The 20,426-nt window shown below is 37.3% G+C and overlaps 1 protein-coding gene across 7 annotated transcripts in view; it reads right to left on the reverse strand.

Moving 5' to 3' along the window:
* LRRC4C (leucine rich repeat containing 4C) overlaps window positions 1-20,426 on the reverse strand; it is a 1,203,118-nt gene that overhangs the window by 637,513 nt on the left and 545,179 nt on the right. The window contains exon 1 of one of the 7 annotated variants that reach the window (XM_058688699.1): window positions 4,115-4,204. The exons of the other annotated variants lie outside the window; for them this stretch is intronic. The gene's annotated coding sequence lies outside the window, so the exon portion shown is untranslated. Of the gene's footprint in view, window positions 1-4,114; window positions 4,205-20,426 lie in introns of those variants that run through there. 7 annotated transcript variants of the gene reach the window in all.

Below are 20,426 nucleotides of genomic sequence, written 5' to 3' on the forward strand. Positions count from 1 at the left end.
TTCTTTCTTTCTTTCTTTCTTTCTTTCTATGTTTATTTTTGAAAGAGAAAAAAGAGCACAAGCGGGGAAGGGGCAGAGAGAGAGGGAGACTGAGGATCCAAACCAGGCTTGGCTCTGACAGCAGAGGGCCTAATGCAGGGCTCGAACCTGCCAACTGCAAGATCATGACCTGAGCTAAAGTACAACACTCAAACAACTGAGCCACCCAGGCACCCCTATGTTAACTGAATTTTCATTTTGAATAGCTTAAGGAGTAAATATAGGTGTCTTAAATGAGATGGATTTGAAGAAAAGCTGGCATGAGCTAATATATCAAGTATACTAATACACTATGCACCATTCTGTTGATCAACGGGATGGAGAAGTGAACAAGTCATTCAAAGGCACATTTCATAACATTTCATTCTGCCTCAGTCATAGATCAATATCCATTCTGTTCTATTCTGTCAATAAAGCAGTATCGTGAAATTCAAATTGTATCCATATAGTTAGCTTCATCTTAAAAATCTCTCTATGATAAAGTTGATGTAGCAGTTGGTTGTAATGTTAGGTCTTGGTTAAAGGAAAAAGTGAGTGGGAATACAGAGGTACATTTATTTGCCTCAACTTCTCAACTACACACACACACACAGACACACACACACACAGACACACACACACACACACACACACACACACACACACACACACACACCACTATAAATACGGTAGCAGCTGATGATGATCCACTAGTGGTTACCTGAAAGGCTAATTTGAGAAGGATTCTAAGACCTTATCAGAATTCAGAGGGGATGAGTGTGAGATGGATAAATGATACCTGACATGGAAACATAAAATGGTAACAGCTGCATCAAGATTTGATTTGTTTGCTTGTTTGTTTGTTTTGCAAACTTTGCTTTAAACAGTTGAGCAACTATCACATTCTTTGACCTGAACTGTAGGGGAAGAAAAAAACAAAGCCAAAAACAAACTTCAGTACATCTGAAAATTACTCCCCAAAGTTTTACCATCATTCAGAAATATTCAGAAAGTTTCAAAAAGTCAAAAACAAGAAAAGATAAAGGCAAGGATCATTTGGATTGTCCATTGACCTATTTTAAATTATGAACAACTCTGGGATCATTAAGAAATTAGGCAGTGGATATCATTCAAAACGCATGTAGAATTAGCTTATTAAACCAATTTTGTGTTCTTGGCAACGATCAGAAGAATGAACAGGGTGAGCTGTGGTATGGAAGAAAGGAAACTAACTTGGGAATGAGAAATGGAGTCAGTTGCCATGATAGAAAATTTAAGGGTATCATAACAACCAGACATGGAGATGATAGCTGGGCAGGAAAAAAAACAAGTAGCAGGAAGGTGTGGAAGACACATTTGATGGATTTGACTATTCTGTCCAAGGCTGCTTAGGTCAGTCCATGCCTACACCACCAACTCAACATTAACTGGAGGAGAAATCAAGAATATCACAACTGAAGCAAAACTACCTAAGGTGATTTTGTGCAGCAATCAGATGTACCTTTCTATGTGTAGATTGGCCTCTGCACATCACTCTGCTGTTTTCCTCATTTCTCTGGAGCAATCTCTTGACTTGTAGCAGTATTCTCACACAGAGACAGGACACCAAGGCTTTCTTTGTCCAGGAAGCAACTTTATTTGTCATGCCGGCATGTGTTCAGTGGGTCCGTAGCCGAAAAAATGAGCCCCAAGTGCAGCAGGGTGTAGCTTTTTATGCAATTTCTACTGTTTTCATCTCCCATATACAGTGACATGTAGTCGGACTGGACATAGTCCAAGTTACAGAGTTATGTCAGACCTACACATAAGTGTCTAAAAGTCGATTGGGCCACGTTGCACACTGCCTTCCTTTATTCTGAGGAGGCCTCAATCACATTCCTTAGGGAAGGGCTCTACTACAAACTAAGTGTCTCAAAATACCATCTCTCATCCCCACACTACTCTGCTTCTTAAACTATACCTTCCTTGGAACGCCGTGGCTTAAAGGAAAGAGGACTGTTCTCAGGGAGTTGCAGATATTTATCCAAATATCATCAGTATTTGATTAAAGGGCAGTCAATTGTCCCAACTCTTTCTTCGTGGAGCCAAGAAGCACTAACATTTTGGAATTAATCCACTGATGTCTAATCTCAGTTTCCTGACAAGGGAGGGCTGTGAAATAGATTCTAACGGGGGTGAAAGTTTTCCCATCACCCCAGGTTCTTACAACACCTTACCCCAAACAGCTGGCATTGTTTCTGGGTCTGTTCAAAAGAGAAGAGCCTTGTCTGGAGACCAGAGCTGCATTTCTATCATCTGCCTAGTTACCAAACCCACGAGGGCAAGAGAGTTTAGTTTAGATCCTCACTGTGTCTTAGGCTGTGTTATCCATAATATTGGAGACTATTTCTTTGTCATTATTCCCCGACAGCTATAAAGCTCTTAGGTAGGAATAGGTGTAATACTCTTTTCAAACACTTCTTGTTTCCCAGCGTAGCTTTGTTGCTCTATATGACAAAACAGCAATATTATAAACCTTCTAAATATTTTTGTGTGACCAAACATAGAATTAGTTAATGACAAAGTCTAATCAAGTAGAGACTGAGTTTATATATTTTCTGTTATTAGGGTGACTGGTCAGTCACATGACACTTTTAGCCTCATTTGATCATGTCCACATTTGAAGGCAAGAGCTGAATTGGCTGAGTGTAAAAAAGACACATCCTAAGACAGATATGTAGAAAATGATTTTTCCCTATTGACATACTGACTAAAGTTAATGTTGTAATTGCAATCTGGGAGTTAATTTCCTTTTAATAGTTGATACTTCCATTTCTCTGCTCAAAATGATTGTCAGAATAAAACTCATAATCCAAAATGTCTGGAAATAAAGACCATTTTCTGTGTCCTCCAACTGTATTATGAAAGTAAGTATTTCTTTTCTTCCTTGTGCTCAGATTTCAAAAAAGAGATTAGTGCAAAATGAATTATAAAGTACCTAAACTGTTCCAACAATCACATCTCCATTCTGGTGAATTTAGTAAATGCGTTTTATCTCTCCACTGAGATGTTTTTACTATAATGAAAAACCCAATGAAATGTTTCCTTATTAGGTCTATTATTCATCCCTTATGCCTTCCCTACCTTTACAATAGTAACTGAAAGGGCACAGTGAAGATCCAATTTTTATTCTGCATTTTAATAGCAAGTTAATCAACTCACCACCCATAAGCAGTGGGCACACTTGTTATGCATAGTGTTGCTTGGGGCCTTTCTGAGATGTGTGTTTTAGGATTATTTCACAGCATTAAACTAACCAATGATAGGGAAGTAATGTTTTAAAATCTCCATGGGGCATTAATTAACACAACCTTTATTTTTATGAATTTTGCATAGGTGTAACTATAGAATATGGTGTCAGCCGACAGGTTTTTCAAAAGACATTTCACAGTTACCTGCCTCAGTATAAAAGTGAAGTTGTAAATTGGGTGTGGCCACCATGCATATACCTTCCTGGTTTGGCTGAAGAACTTATTTGAATGAATCATTAAAAACAAACAAACAAACAAACAAACACACTCAATTTATAAGTACAAAACATAAACTGATTACAGGATCTATAGCTATGAATCTCATTTTACAATGTTAATACCCAGACTCGGGATAGTCTTATTTATTTTGGTTTTATGATATGATGTTGTTATAGCACATTTTATATTATAATATATTTTTATTTTATATTATTATTTATTTACTTTATGGGTTTTTTTCCACATTAGGTAGATAAAAGTACAGGAAGAAAAACAGTTCTTTATTTTTTCACTTAGTCTTTCTCTGTAATAGTCCAGTCACAAAGAGTATCAAATCTCCAGTTTATACTGAAACCTCTACTCCAAAATATCTGGGAGCCATCCATTCCTGTATGTTAAAACGTGGGCTTAAAGAGAACTTCATGAAGTCTGTAGGGTGTGAATTCTTAAAATTCTAGGAAAATGCAAGCCGTCTAGAAATCACTTTGTTTTTGAAACATTCTGGATATATAGTTACATGAAAGAAAATTCTTTGGTAGAAATTATTCTAACTAGATACAGATTTGTAGTCCACGTCAAAGCCTTACCTACAGCTTCATGATGAACATCGAAAATGCAGTGCAGATACTGGATGTGTCATAATATTCATTCTTGGGAAAGAGAGACCAGTTGGCCATGTTTCCTTTGTCCGGAAGGAACCTTTTTAAAACACATTTCATCCTGTGCTTCTGCAATTAGCCAAGATTGTTTAATACATTTATATATTTTAATACTTAATTTTCCTTATGAAAGATTTTCTGCTTACAGCCTTGGTTGAACATGTCTTCTAACAGAATTAAAATGTGTAAGATGGAATATTCGTGGCATTGACATTTCAGAAGCAACATTTTTTTTTCCTTTTGCTTAAGGGAGTAAACAAAATAAAACACAAACCATTTTTCCTAATTGATTCAGATGTTTCAATGAAATTGTTTCATCCTGCAATGTTCCATAAAGTATGTGATCGAGACGAGCTTGTCTTCCTTTACTCAGCACAGGAACTGAGTACAGAAAACAGCTGTCCCATTAACTGGAGCTGAGAGCCACAGCTTAGTATCTATGTCGTCCTCAAGAGAACAGAGATTTAGAGAATGGGAGTTTCCTAGGATGAAGATTGAAGGTATACACCATATGATGACCACAGGGGAGATGAAGAAAAAGGGATGCTCAAATTGGAGATATCTAATCGAGTATCCAGACCAAACTGTTCACTTTGCAGATGAGGCTTAAAAACAAAGGTGTGAAGGGTGATTTCTGGGAGGTGAAAGGACTAGAGCTAAAACTCAGGTTTTCTGTGATTCAGTTATCCATCAAATTTATCCATTTGTTTAAATGTTGCAAACACAAAGTCTTAAAATGTAATGAAAAATTTTATATTAGTATTATTTGTTTACAACATCCCTTTTTTTTTAATCTAGTTGCAGGTTATGGCACCACAATAAAGGAAACCTAAGGAATTACTACCCATAAAACAAAATGTGGATTTTATTTTAGGAATACACATACTTAACTAGGCTGGAACCATGATGAAGTCAGCTTACAAGGACAAATGAGTCTTAATAGAACAGGAAGAGTCAAAAGCTACATTATCAGCTATTATCCAGATCATATTTAAATTAAAAAAAATGAAAAATTTAATTCCTCAGTAACTTTAGCCACATTTCAACTGCTCAATAGTCCCATATGGCCAGCAGATACTGTATTTGATAGTGCAAAATTATAAAATATTTCCATCATTACAGAAAGTTCTATTGGATAGAACTGGTCCAAAGCCTGTGGTATTGAAGAAGGGATCATATGCTAAGAATATTCTGGAAAATAGGAGCAATAAGAAGTTGATTTCCTTTTTAAGAAATAGCATGATTTTGTCTTAACCCACTATGTAACCTTGCTCTACATACTAGAACAAATAACATAAATAAACAGGTTGAGAATGGACAGCTATTCTGTATACAAATATGTGCTTTAATGTATAAAACCCATGGCCTTACTAGCACTAAGCTTTTGCTAACAAAAATCAGTGTTCTGGGATAGGGAGAGTGCAACCACACTAAATAGACCCAGGCAATTTCCACTAAAAAAGTTCAAGACGCATGGATGATAACTGTTAAATTATTTAAATTCTTCTAGAGTGCAACAAGGCAAGATGCCTAAGAATCATTAAACCCTCTGACCCCATAATTCCATTCTTCATAATTTATCGAGAGGGCAAAAGATGGAGAGCAGCAAAATAGATTCCAGAAGAGGCTACTTCCTGCAGGGACACAGACATAACAAACCACTGGAAACAAGTTTAGTGGGGAATTGCTTATTAACCCATGGTATATCAGTAAGGTGGGTATTTAGAACGCAGTGCAATAAGCAAGAACATAGCATTTAGAGCCCAAGACCAGAGTTTTGAATCCTAGCTCCACCACCACATTGGTGAGAAACCTGAGTCAGTTTATGAATACTTTCTAACTCTCAAACTCTCATCTGCTGAATGGAGAGAACAGTGGTGACTGATTCATTGAGGTGCTGTAATGATAAAAGGAGACTGATGCTGGAAAGGCTGCTAGTTTTATATATAGGACAACCAGCATAGAGTAAAAACTCAGGAAAGGCTGGTTACATTACTATTTTATGGATATTTAGTAAAATTATAGTTATGAAGAGAATGTAAATGAAATATGAAGCTTATTTATAAAATCATGTTCTGAGAAAAATTACAAATAATATCCTATGCATCCTCAGAAATAGGAGAATGAAATTACCATATGACCTGGTAATTCCTCCCTGAGGTATTTGCCCCAGATAATTGAAAATAGGTAGTGAAAAAGGAAAGAAAACAAACAAAACAACCTCCAAAAATGTGTATACAAATATTCATAACAGAACTACTCACTACAGCCCGGACGTGGAAACAACCCAAATATCCATCAGCACACAAATGAATAAACAAATCGTGAGAGACCTACACTATGGAATATTACCCATAAAAAGGAATAAAGTTCTGACACATGAACAATGTAAATGGACCTCAAAAACATATTGCTACATGAAAGGAGTCAGATGAAAAGGGCCATGATTCCTTTTACATGAAATATCCAGAACAGATATATCCACATAGAGAGAAGGCAGGTTGATAGTTGCCAGAGGCTAAGAGCAGCAGGGAACATGAATGTTATTAGTTTCTTAGAGCTGCCCTTAAAACACACACACACACACACACACACACACACACACACACACACACACAAACTGGGCGACTTAATAAAAATGTATCGTCTCATAGGTCTAAAGGTGAAAAGTCAGAAATCAAAGTGTCAGTGGGGCCATGGTCCTTCTGAAACCTGAAGGGAATCCTTCCTTCCTTCTTCCTAGTTTCTGCGGGCTTGGCCAAGATCTTCGGTGTACCTGGTTCCCAGCTGCAGAAGTCCTTCTCTGCCTTTGCAATCGCATTCTCCCAGGGTGTCTGCCTTCACATGGCTGTCTTCTTACAAGAACACTAGCCATACTGGATCAGTAACTCACCTAATCCAGGACAACCATATCTCAACTAGTCACATCTGCAACAATCCTCTATCCAAACAAGACTGCATTCTGAAGTACTGGGGATTAGAACCTTAACAAATCATTTTTGGGGGAGGATACAATTCAACACCCATTACAGGGAGTTGCTGCTTAATGAGCAGAATTTTAATTTGGGAGCTTGGAAATGTTTTGGAACTAGATAGCAATTATGACTGGACAATACTGTAAGTGTTCTAAATGCCACTGAGTCATTCATTTTTAAGTGGATAATTTTGTGCTGTATAGATTTCACCTCAACTTAAACCTTCCAGTATATCTTGTAATTGTAACCACATAAGAACATTTTTATGGAGGATGTAAACAAAGGTGCTCCTTGAAAGGGGCTGAAGAACACTTAGGGGAAAGTAAGGTCTTTATATATTACAACACTTTCATGGACCATTTAAATCATATAAAAAACACCCTCAGAGCATAGCTGAGATGGACGAACATAGGAAAAGGAAAAGCCAAATCACCTAGAAGTAAAATACTTTCTGAGATCCAGGGTATGCAGAAGAGGGTAAAGGTTTCAACAGTGTAGGAAAGCTGGGGCCTGAGGAGAAACGTCACCCCTGAAGGAAACCCTGCCAAGAAAGTTCTAGTTTTATGAAGAATAAGGATGTGTGAAATTTATTATTCATCTCCACATTATGCAAAATTCAGTTAAATCCGACTACAAAAATCTAAATTGTGATTAAGGTTTAGGGACAATCTGGGAATAGGACAAAGAACAAAGAAGTGAGGAGTCCTGAAGGAGTAAGATCCAGGAGTGTGGTCAAGAGATAATGTGAATATGGAAAAGCAATGAGAGAAGTCACGAGAGAACATGTCCCCAAGAAGACACCACAGTCTTGGGAAGAGCTATGCTGCTTACTCCTTAGCGGAGTAAGTCAGTGCTCGTCACTTATAGAAGTCCATAATTTCAGTTATCAGCCAACTTACATGGGAATGTTTCTGGAAAATGGAAATAATTTATTAAATGCAAAAATTTAAAAACAAACCCAAATATATTTTTGCTGTTTTTATAATATCTTATTAGATTCTTTTATTTTTTTTACCTTATTAGTTTAAATATTAACCTTTGTATCATTGTGTGGAATCCCAAACAACTTAGTGATAGAAACACAAGGGTTGATGACACCCATGTCCTCCAGGTGTCACTCAGAAAGTAATTTCTCAGCTATCTTTTCTTCTGAGAGAGAGGTTCCCATACTAAAAATCCCTTAGAAATAAAAGAACACCACAGAAGATGAGTAAAGCACCTGAATGTTGTTGTCCTGGTCCTGTCACCTGGAAACACAGTTCCTTATCTCCCGTGGGACAGATCTTGCTTCTGAGGAAGCATGAGAGAAAAGCCACACACACCTCTTCAGTATTTCCATTATGAGCCATTGTTTTCATCTAAAAATGCTATTCCTTACGAAGGGGCGGTTATTAAGTAGCAGTTTACCTTCACACACAGACAACATTTTTAATTTGCCTGTGACACAAGTGATTTCTTCTGAGATAGGGTCACTGGTGCTTTGAGGTCCTTCAACAGGGCACACAATATTTTGGATAATCATTTGCTACTTGCAATAGAGTCTGAGATTCAGGCGCTGAAAATTATCATCGCAGTGAAGAGAAGATGGAATTATTGTGTAGCTTAAACAGAGCACAAAAGTTGAGCAGAGCTAATCGGATCCTTCACATTCAATTCCACTGTCCTCACCTGAGTAGCCTTTCAGCCTAAGGCTCATTGGCCCAACAACAAAGCACAAACTAATTCATTTCCACCCATGATCTGCTTACCAAGAATGTCACAAGGTATTTCCAAACACTCAGAAGACGATGCCTTAGAAGCGCTCAACTGTGGGGCGCCTGGGTGGCTCAGCTGGTTAAGCGTCCGACTTTGGCTCAGGTCATGATCTCACGGTCTGTGGGTTCGAGCCCTGCGTTGGGCTCTGTGCTGACAGTTCAGAGCCTGGAGCCTGTTTCAGATTCTGTGTCTCCCTCTTTCTCTGACCCTCCCCTCTTCATGCTCTCTATCTCAAAAATAAATAAATGTTTAAAAAAATTAAAAAAAAAAAAGAAGTGCTCAACTTTTAGGACATTTTTCAAGAAAATGGAGAGGCTAATTTACTATGCTAAATAAGAATTTAAAAGACAAGACATTTTCTAAGCCAGTTAATAAGACATGTGTTTCTTTAGTACTTCCTTTGTACAGAATCTCTTTCATGAGAACATGTCTCATAGCCTCATGGGTCATCCAGGTGTAGCCATTTTGTTATCTCTGTCAGCTATCCATAGCATAGATGGCTCAGGGTTGTTCCCCAATCTGCATTACAGCCCTTTTCTCAGAACCACTGCCCATGGTTCAATCAGCCCAAGAAAGGTATTTGACCCAAGAGTCCCTTCTCAGAAATTAAAGTAGAATCAAGGAAGAGTCCATCTTTTTCTGAGGCTAAGACTACGCCTTCAGAGACTTCTGGCAGCCATATTTCTCTTCAAGTGGATTAGAGATAGGAAGGAAATTAGTCTGGCACATAAGAGGGAAGAATAAAGCAAACACACAGATACAAGTAGAGATTAAAGATGGAAATGAGTCCTGTTGCTGTTCATGAAATGGTTAATAGTGATCAGAAGGTCAGGTATAACTTAAATTAACTTCTAGTTTTTAAAAGACATTATGGCATCCGTATGATAATTTCCCTAGTCTCTTTGAGCTACTTTCATGTGACTTGTAACCCAAACACTTTTTACTACTATAGCCTCATGTTCCAGCAACTATTGCACGCCACCCCTAGGTTCTATCAAAAATAGAACCTAGGGGCACCTGGTGGCTCAGTCAGTTGAGCATCCGACTTCGGCTCAGGGCATGATCCTGTGGTCCATGGGTTCGAGCCCCGTGTCGGGCTCTGTGCTGACAGCTCAGATCCTGGAGCCCGCTTCAGATTCTGTGTCTCCCTCTCTCTCTGCCCCTCCCCCACTCATGCTCTGTCTCTCTCTGTCAAAAATAAATAAACATTAAAAAAATTAAAAAAAAATAAAACTTATACTAGATTTAGGTCACCCAGAAATGCAGTTATTCAATACAAGGAAAGATAATTATAATAATGAGAAAAAATGATAAAAACCATGTGCGTGATGAGTACTAATTTATGCCATAATATGTACGAGTGCTCCCTCATTTCACCTAGTTGGAGACGTACAAACTGAAAAAGTATGGGCTTTATGAATTTTTTTCTTGCTAGGTGATACACAGACATATAAGACTGCCACCAAATATAGGGCCAGGTGAATAGTCTCACATTCTCAAAAATCATGATATGAATATCATTCAAATGAAGCTACATGATATACTATTCAGATCAGGGATCAGCAAACTATATGAGTCTATGGGCAAAATCTGGCCCTCTACCTTTTTTGTAAGTAAAATTTTACTGGAACACAGAATGTCTATTCATCTGTGTATTGTTATTTGGTTGCTTTACTACTACAGTGGCAAAGTGGTTGCAATGAAGACTGTATGGCCTGCAATACATAACATATTTACTCCCTGTTTCTTTATAGAAAAAGCTTGTTGGCCCCTGATTTAGACCAACTTCCTGCAGCTAAGGCAAAATTGAAAAACATGGGGCTTACCTTTTCCTATTTTGTGCCCAAGACAGACATCCCCAATGGATCATGATACTCATTCAAAGTATGCAAATACATGGCTACAAATTCTTAGCTACTACGCTAGGAAGACACTAGTAATTAATCAGCACTGCAATGAGATAGCTTTGTTCTCCCTGGACTAAGATATTTCATAGATTCATATTTTCAGATTCTTGGCTTTGAAACAAGTTTTCCATAATCTCTATGTTCAGCATTTATCCCCTTTCATGTATAAAAGATACATGGTACAGTATTATACAAGAGGATACATGATAGATAGCTGTTTAAACCACCATCTGGCTCAAGTAACTTTTTAACCTAAAAAAGGGATTTAACGAAAGTAAAAAGCATTCCTCAAATCCCAATATGTGGGCTATCTTTGAGGACACAGCACTTGGTTCTCATCCAAAGAAATAAAACTCAAAGGGTATTAGTGTCAAAAACAAAAACAACAAAAAAACCACAATTCAACTGAGTAAATTTAAAGATCTAATTCACTTTATGAAATGATTCATGAATCAAGTGGTGCCCTATCTAGCAAATAGAAGGTGGCCTCTTAGAGCTGCAGAAAGGAAAAAGTTTTTAAAGCAAAAAAGGAATAGAACAAAGGAAATTATCAGCAAGGAATGCATTATTTTAGGCAAGATTGCCCTCCTAAGAGAAATGGAAGGGTCTTATCAGCAGATTACCTCCTCCTGTTGACTAGGAAATCCCAGTTTGGCTGGTTTGATTACATTTCTGCAGTTAAGTTAGATTTAGTTGGTTAACTGATGTGGGGCCTTAACATAAGTGATTACATTTAAGGGCTATGGTTTTCTTCTTAACACCAGAAAGACAAAATTAAAAAAAAAAATCACCTTTAGGGTTAAGGTAAAATTTTTTTTTTCTATACAAAGTACAAATAGAAAATCAAATTGCAATAACAGTAGGAAATAAAACTAAGAGACTAATAGTAAAATTATGTTTATGGTAAGCAATGTTATATTACATTTGGTCTTGAATATTTGGACCAATTTGAATATTTGGACCACTATTACATTTGGTCTTGAAAGGGAGCAGAATTTCCCACACCAAATATGCCTCTTTTGTATAAGGTTTATCTTGAAATGGTTATTTTTAAGAAATAGCAGACACAGGAGGAGATATTACTAGAAATATATTTTATCTGAGCAAATCATGTGTATGGCAAAGAGGAGAGGGGCTGGAGATTGAATTCAATCACCAATGGTAAGCGATTTAATCTACGGTGCCTATGTAATGAAGCCTACATAAAACCCCAAAAGGAGTAGGTTCAGAGAACTTCCAGGTTGGTGAGCAAAGGGAGATTTGGCTAAGTGGTGCTCAAAGAAGGCATGAAATCCCCAGAGTCTTTCACCATACGTTGCCCTAGGCATCTCTTCCATCCGGCTCTTCCTGAGTGATATCCTTTTTTTTTTTTTTTTTTTTAATTTTATTTATTTTTTTAAATTTTTTAATATATGAAATTTACTGTCAAATTGGTTTCCATACAACACCCAGTGCTCATCCCAAAAGGTGCCCTCCTCAATACCCATCACCCACCCTCCCCTCCCTCCCACCCCCCATCAACCCTCAGTTTGTTCTCAGTTTTTAACAGTCTCTTATGCTTTGGCTCTCTCCCACTCTAACCTCTTCTTTTTTTTTTTTTTTTTCCTTCCCCTCCCCCATGGGTTTCTGTTACGTTTCTTAGGATCCACATGAGTGAAACCATATGGTATCTGTCTTTCTCTGTATGGCTTATTTCACTTAGCATCACACTCTCCAGTTCCATCCACGTTGCTACAAAAGGCCATATTTCATTTTTTCTCATTGCCACGTAGTATTCCATTGTGTATATAAACCACAATTTCTTTATCCATTCATCAGTTGATGGACATTTAGGCTCTTTCCATAATTTGGCTATTGTTGAGAGTGCTGCTATAAACATTGGGGTACAAGTGCCCCTATGCATCAGTACTCCTGTATCCCTTGGATAAATTCCTAGCAGTGCTATTGCTGGGTCATAGGGTAGGTCTATTTTTAATTTTCTGAGGAACCTCCACACTGCTTTCCAGAGCGGCTGCACTAATTTGCATTCCCACCAACAGTGCAAGAGGGTTCCTGTTTCTCCACATCCTCTCCAGCATCTATAGTCTCCTGATTTCTTCATTTTGGCCACTCTGACTGGCGTGAGCTGGTATCTGAGTGTGGTTTTGATTTGTATTTCCCTGATGAGGAGCGACGTTGAACATCTTTTCATGTGCCTGTTGGCCATCCAGATGTCTTCTTTAGAGAAGTGTCTATTCATGTTTTCTGCCCATTTCTTCACTGGGTTATTTGTTTTTTGGGTGTGGAGTTTGATGAGCTCTTTATAGATTTTGGATACTAGCCCTTTGTCCGATGTGTCATTTGCAAATATCTTTTCCCATTCCGTTGGTTGCCTTTTAGTTTTGTTGGTTGTTTCCTTTGCTGTGCAGAAGCTTTTTATCTTCATAAGGTCCCAGTAATTCACTTTTGCTTTTAATTCCCTTGCCTTTGGGGATGTGCCGAGTAAGAGATTGCTACGGCTGAGGTCAGAGAGGTCTTTTCCTGCTTTCTAGTGATATCCTTTTATAATAAACCAGTGATGTAGTAAGTATAATGTTTCTCTGGGTTCTGTGAGCAACTCTAGGAAATTAATTGAACCCAAGGAGAGGGTCGTTAGAACTTCAATCACTAGCCGGTTGGTCAAAAGCACAGATGACAACTGGGACCTGTAATTGGCATCTGAATTTGGGGTTGGGGGACAGTCTTCTGTGACTGAACCCTTCACCTGTTGGAATGTGATGCTATCTCCAGGCTGATACTGTCAGGATTGAGATGTTGTCTGAGAATTACCTGGTGGTGTGTGGACCACCTCAACACACACGCACGTGCGTGCAGGTGCGTGCACACACACACACAGACACACACACACATTGTAAATTTGTGCAGAGTCTTAGTAATTCACAGGGTTAATTTAAAATACATGATTAGGGACATAATCACTTTTCCAGAGATGTGAGAACTATCTAGACCATAAGGTAATTACATTATATGTGTTTGGAAAAATTGTGGTTATTTTAATCTATTGGATGAAATATGGAGATTTATTCTATTAAATTTTCTGTGTGAGACTGTAGCAATAAGCAACAAATAAAAGTATAAAAGGCAAGGACTACAAATGAATCCTTGCCAATTTGGACAGATGCATATGGTCTGATCTTTATATAGAACAGACAGATCAATAACAGAGCAACCCAAAGTCTCTGGTTGAAAGCCCAGGATAATTCTACTTTAAAGCAAAAAAAAAAAAAAAAAAAAAGTAGTAAGAAATGTGGTCTTTATCTTTTTTCCCTTCATTTTTTTCTATAAATACTAATACAGTTGGCTTTCTTTTCCTCTAACAGAGTGAAGGGAATACAAAAAGGATATTTCCTTTTAACAACTCAAAAAGGTCAGCAAAGTATAAAATGTCAAATCTACAAAGTTGGATAAATGTGGGTAAAGCATTAAATGTTAATGATGTCCTTGGTTGAAAAGTTTCACAAAAATCATGTACATTTTCAATTATGCTATAATTAAAACTGCATGATCCCACTTGTCATCACAGAATGAATTGACTAGACTTGTGTTTGGGGTCATCTTTCATATTTGTAGTAAAGATCAAGCAGGAAGACAATTTGACTCCTCATCCCTGTCCATTGGTAGATCTAAGTGAAACAGTATGCCAACAGTGTGGGATACCATCATGGTCCAGAGCTTTGGATCAAGACAAAAGTGTTGTGACTACCTTAATTCTGTGAGCTCCAGCCTCTCTAGTGGTAAAATGGTGTTGCTGGGGGGAGGAAAATTTTTTTTACATCATTCAAAGGTTCTTCTGGCTGGTCTAAGAATTAAAATGATTTGAGACAGATTGAGAGGAGATCAATAAATCCAACATTCATGAGAGGCTCAAAGACAGGAAGTAAAATGAGGTGTATACAGCATCCTAAAATACGAAATAGGATAGACACCGGGGACATTAAAAGGGAAAAAGGACATTTCACAGGGCAGTAAGAAGAAAAGTAGATGTTTTCCCTGCCATACAGAGGAGTCTTAGATAAAATTTATTTCTAGTAATAACTCTTATTCTGGGAAAGCACCACAACTTAGATTCTTTTAGGTAGGAATGAGAAAAGTTTCTTTTGACTTCATAGGGTCTCTACTGCCTTTGGCTCAAAATAGTCCACATGCCAAAGGGACACATTTTGGGGAAACTTGCTCTGAATCCTTTCAGTGTGATGTTACCTAACTTGTACCATTGTTGTAAAGGCCAGAAAAATCATGGTTTTTAGCACAGCATTTAGCACAATAATAATCCTATAAACACTCTACAGTATGACCACTGCGTCCTTCTGAAGCTCTATATTCCATCAATATCATCCCCGTTACCCACTCTGTAGTCTAACAAACTACCTTTAATTTTCTGTGGTAACTTGTGTGTTTTCTCAAACCCAATACTTTGTCATTCGTTTTACTCAGACTTCCTCCACCTCACCTCACATTCCCTATCCCCATCTTCATTTGGCCAAATTCTTCTATTCAATTTTCAGTCTTGACTGAACATATTTCCTCACAGAGCATATTGGATTCTCCTGCTATATGATGTCAGAATGCCCTATCTATTCCCTTCCAAAACTTAAATGGTACTTTAATCACTTGTTTTGTTTTGTTTTTCAGCTAGGCTAAGGCTGGAGATTATATTTGCCTTGTTGCAAACACAGTGCTGCTTTTTTGACATCGTAAGTATTGAATAACTTATAGCCATTTTAGTCACTATATTCTATACATGTCTGCAATTTAGTAAGACAGATAGATGAGACTGTAGAATAATAAAATGGGACTTTGACCTACTTCTCACTAGCCCTCTGATGAGACTTTGGACAAGTTAGTTGATCTCTACAAGGCATCATTTCCTCACCTATAAACTTGCAATAGTATTGCCTCTGGGTGTGATGGTGAGAGTTGAATAAGAAACTTATGAGAACATTTATCTTCTATAATTATTAGTATCACTATTACTCTTCTAGAAGTTAAAGAACATGTTCAGTTTTCTTATTAGTTTCCTTATTAATTATTTCTTGTTCTTATAGGCCACTCAAAGGTACAAATACATCAATTTTGGAAAAGAAAAGGCAGGTTCTATTGGTAAGGCAATGCCATTTGCTGTGTATTTCGTTTTACCTTACCAAAGTTGCTTCCTAGCATTACGTTAAAAGAGAGGATTTTCTGGGATTGAGATTTTATTCAAGGCCTTCCATCAGATTGCATACAATGCTAAAACAGAAATAACAACAGTTGAATTTAAATTGGAGGCTAATCCAAAGTGAAGGGGCATATCCAATTTGCAAGTCAGACTTGAAAGCCAGCCTTTCAGAGGTCTGCATCTATGACAAGTGCACTTGATGCACACCTCAGCTCACCTCCCCCCAGCCAGCATGCTCATTAGATAATGTCACTTTGGCAATGCACCAGGGAGATGGTTTGGGAAAATCCACATGACTTTGACATTTTGCATGATCCAGTGAGAGAATCTCATGCTAGCTCATGAAATACACATCTTTTGGAATTTTTCAAAGTCCAGAAAGGAGAGATCTATGGAAAGCTCCAGAATATTTTCATGGAAGCACTTGAGAATAGTCAACTGGATTTAAGGAAGCCTAAGAGGCTTATCCTGAGAGCATGTGCATTGCAAGCACACTGTTTTAACTTGAACTATGTCTGTACTTGGGTGACTGGGGGATGTTTATGAAGATTATGGGGGTGGGGCAGAGGAATAAATAAAGACCCACCAAAATAAGATACTGCTTAGTACAATAACTCTGGGAAAGCAACAGAGAAGTTGATTTTAATCACTGTGGTCACTGGGCTCAGGCTTCAACTTTGAAAATTTCATTCTGACCAGGTTGGTGGAATAGAGGAATCAGAAGATGAGAAGTTTACCTTCACAGGAAGCAGTTGGAGGGCCCTTTCTGTCCTTTTTTTATGGCAAAAACCCCTGTGATGCCCACATTGTTAACACACCATTTTAAGATGAATCAGCATAAAAACTCAGATGGTGATTTTCATTATAAGCTTTAAAAGATTTAGTTCTGCAGCCCTGAATCCAAATCAACACTCTAGAGCAGGAGAATTTCTTCCTGTTTGTTTCTATTTTCCAACCTCAGAGAACTACCTACAACAACCAAGTTTCAAGGAAAAGTGGACTGCCTACTTCCCATGCCTAGTCAGCACTTGAAATATTAATAGATCATCTCTTGAGATTACTTTTATGCTTAATAATATATATTAAAAGTTGCAATTAAAAAGTCTAGAAATTTTTACTTCTATGGATTTTTAAAGACAAAAATCAAAATATATTTCATAATACTCATAATGATATTTAAGAGACTATGCTTTTCTGGGCCATATTGTTTCCTTCTCCCTATATGGACTTATAGAAGTGATAGAGAAGAAAGTAACTTTCTGTTCTTCTCTAAGAAAGTATTTTGGTTGCAAAAACAAGATAATTTTTTGGTCCCTTATATAACTTTAGCTTACTAGTGTCAATAAAAATATTTGATGGACTCTTGAGAGCTTAAGATCATTTTCAAACACATTATCTCATTTCAGCTATGAAAACAAACCTGTGGGGAGTGTGGACTATCCCCATTTATGAATTAAGGAAACTGAGATGGAAAGAAGTTTTAAAAAAATTACTCTGAGCACATGGTGGGACTACCTGAAACAAATACAAACCAATTTTTTCAAGAAAATGAAAAGGTAAAACAAATTAATCACAAATTCATGAATTGTGCATTGAAATCCTTATCAGCTTTCAAGAATGGCATCTACTGCTATTATTATTGAAGCCCTATCATGTACCAGGCACTGTTTAATGAAAAACAGGACAAAGTCTCATCCTCAAGGATCTCCCATTTTTAAATGTGCATAACACCAAATAAAAAGAAAACAATAAGGCAGGTAGAGATTGTTAAAGTTATATAAAAATATAATAGATCTATAGTATTTTATAGCTTTCAGAATAAGTCCAAATCTAATCTCTCATTTGGTTTTCACTAGAACTTGACAATCAACAGCCTTAACCAGAGATGGTTACCATTTTGAGCGTGCTATGTAGTAAGTGGATTGGTGATATGTGGATGTCATGTCGTGGTGTAAAGAATGCTATATCTGTGGCATATGTACCACTGGCTGAAAGTTACAAAAGCACAATAGACATTTTCTTTTCCTGCTTATCTAAGAATCTTAAATATATATTCTAGCACAAACTATTTAATTCCATGGTTGGAAGAAAAGTCTGTAAGTTCATGATTGGTCTACTTATAGAATCAAAGATAATTGTTCTGGGGCACCTGGGTGGCTCAGTCAGTTAAGCATCCGACTTTGGCTCAGGTCATGATCTCACAGTTCGTGGGTTCAAGCCCCGCGTTGGGCTCTGTGCTGACATCTTGGAGCCGGGAGCCTGCTTCGGATTCTGTGTCTCCCTCTCTCTCTGCCCCTCCCCGGCTCACACTCTGTCTCTCTCTGTCTCTCAAAAATAAAGAAATGTAAAAAAGAAATTAAAAAAAGATAACTGTTCCATGTTGGCAATAATTTTATATTATTCTGATTATTACTTGAGCATCAATTACATTCTAAATATTTTTCTATACCCTCTCCCTTGTTGTGGGTATAATAGTGGACTCCTGCTATTAAAATGGTTTCTCTCATAGACCACCACTTCAATATTTTAGTGTATACCTATACCTATGCCAGATCTGGTAAATCATATACATTTATACCCTAAAATATATTCTGAAACTATACAAAATGCCAGCTACGGTGTGAGCTTTGATGACATGCTACAAATCAAGGGAGGCCCATATACTATGTCATAAAGTTTATATTCCAGTTGTCTATATGAACAGTGAAAAAGCTAAAACCCATTTTCTGTATGTTGTATGAATGCATACATACAAACACTCAGTTTACATATCTCACTTTGATTTCTCTGAGCATCTTACTTTGAATATCAGAATCACAACACTTTTATTAGTGTTTTCAGTCTACCAGAAATTTCAGTCTACTAGATAAAAACTAGAACTAGAATCCCCAATTTTAAACAAAATCCATCTTTATATCTGTTTTTTATTCACTGTAAGTTAAACTTACAATTTATGATAATGATGCTGAAGGAAAATATCTCAAGGTTATTCTCCAGAACATACAGTATTGGGATTGAAAGCAATTAACAGTTTAGAAATCTAGTGAAATCCTCATGTTTAGGATTAGAAAGATCTGTGTTCAAATTCTACTCCAATAGCAGTGTGTCTTTGAAAAAGTCACTCACACCAAATAAGCCTCAGTTTCTACCTCTACCAAATGGAAATAATAAAAATAATAATAAAGAACCACCATAACCTGCTGTTATGCTAATTACATGAACTCAGGCATGCAACTTGCTAGAGCAGTGAGTCAGCGCTGGCTAGCACTTTGTATATCAGCTTGGAACAATAGCTTAGTATCTGGATCTTCAGACATTCTGTATCCAAAATCTTTCTACCACCAGATGGAATATCTCAGCTGGTAGGTTTAGAAGCTTAGAGATGGTTCTGAGTTACAGAACAACGTAGCTATACCCGCAACTTGCAAATGAACTATGTTCCCTCCTCTACCATTGCACATAAGAAAGAACTTTACTGCAAGGAATAAAGCATCTGGTATACTTTGGAGAAACCAAGCATAGCTGCTTTTTAAAACAGAAACATGTTTTTTTTTTCTTCTATATGTAACAAGTCAAACAGGAATTTTTAAAAATATTACTGAGTTTTCCCCCAAAATTGTGGGTGACTTTCTCACTTTCCAATACATTGATTCATTACTGCTCACCTACACAGCATGAACTGAACAATTAAGACAATATTCTTGGTTCATGCTCTTACTTAACTTTATTTTTAAATCTGTGCCTCATTTATTTCCTATACAGCAGAAAGGAGAATGTAATACTAAATCCTTTTAACTGTTTTGCATCTATTGAAGTCTCATTTAGAGTTATGCATTTCTAATAAACATTTCACATTTCGTGTTTCTTGTGGTAAGAATCCAAGGCAATAAATTGCCCATCATGGGGGCGCCTGGGTGGCTCAGTCGGTTAAGCGGCCGACTTCGGCTCAGGTCATGATCTCGCGGTCCGTGAGTTCGAGCCCCGCGTCAGGCTCTGTGCTGACAGCTCAGAGCCTGGAGCCTGTTTCAGATTCTGTGTCTCCCTCTCTCTGACCCTCCCCCGTTCATGCTCTCTCTCTGTCTCAAAAATAAATAAATGTTAAAAAAAAAATAAAAAATAAATAAATAAATTGCCCATCATGAAACAGAATATTTGTGAAAACTAGATTGCAATAACCAGTTTTTGCACCACTGACATGACAGAGAAGAATGTGATGTCTATAAGAATTACTGCTTAGCATGCTATTTAAATTCCTTCCAGAAGGACTATCACAAGGTATCAGAAAAGCCAGTTGGTCATTATTAGATTCAAGATCAGGAAGTTAAAGCAGATAGAAAATGTACAATATGAGAACATGGCTTTTTCCAGGGGAATAAGAAGTATCTCCTGATAGCTCTGTATAAGTT

The sequence above is a fragment of the Neofelis nebulosa genome, chromosome 10 (genome assembly GCF_028018385.1).
Source record: "Neofelis nebulosa isolate mNeoNeb1 chromosome 10, mNeoNeb1.pri, whole genome shotgun sequence".
NCBI classification, from domain to species: domain Eukaryota; kingdom Metazoa; phylum Chordata; class Mammalia; order Carnivora; family Felidae; genus Neofelis; species Neofelis nebulosa.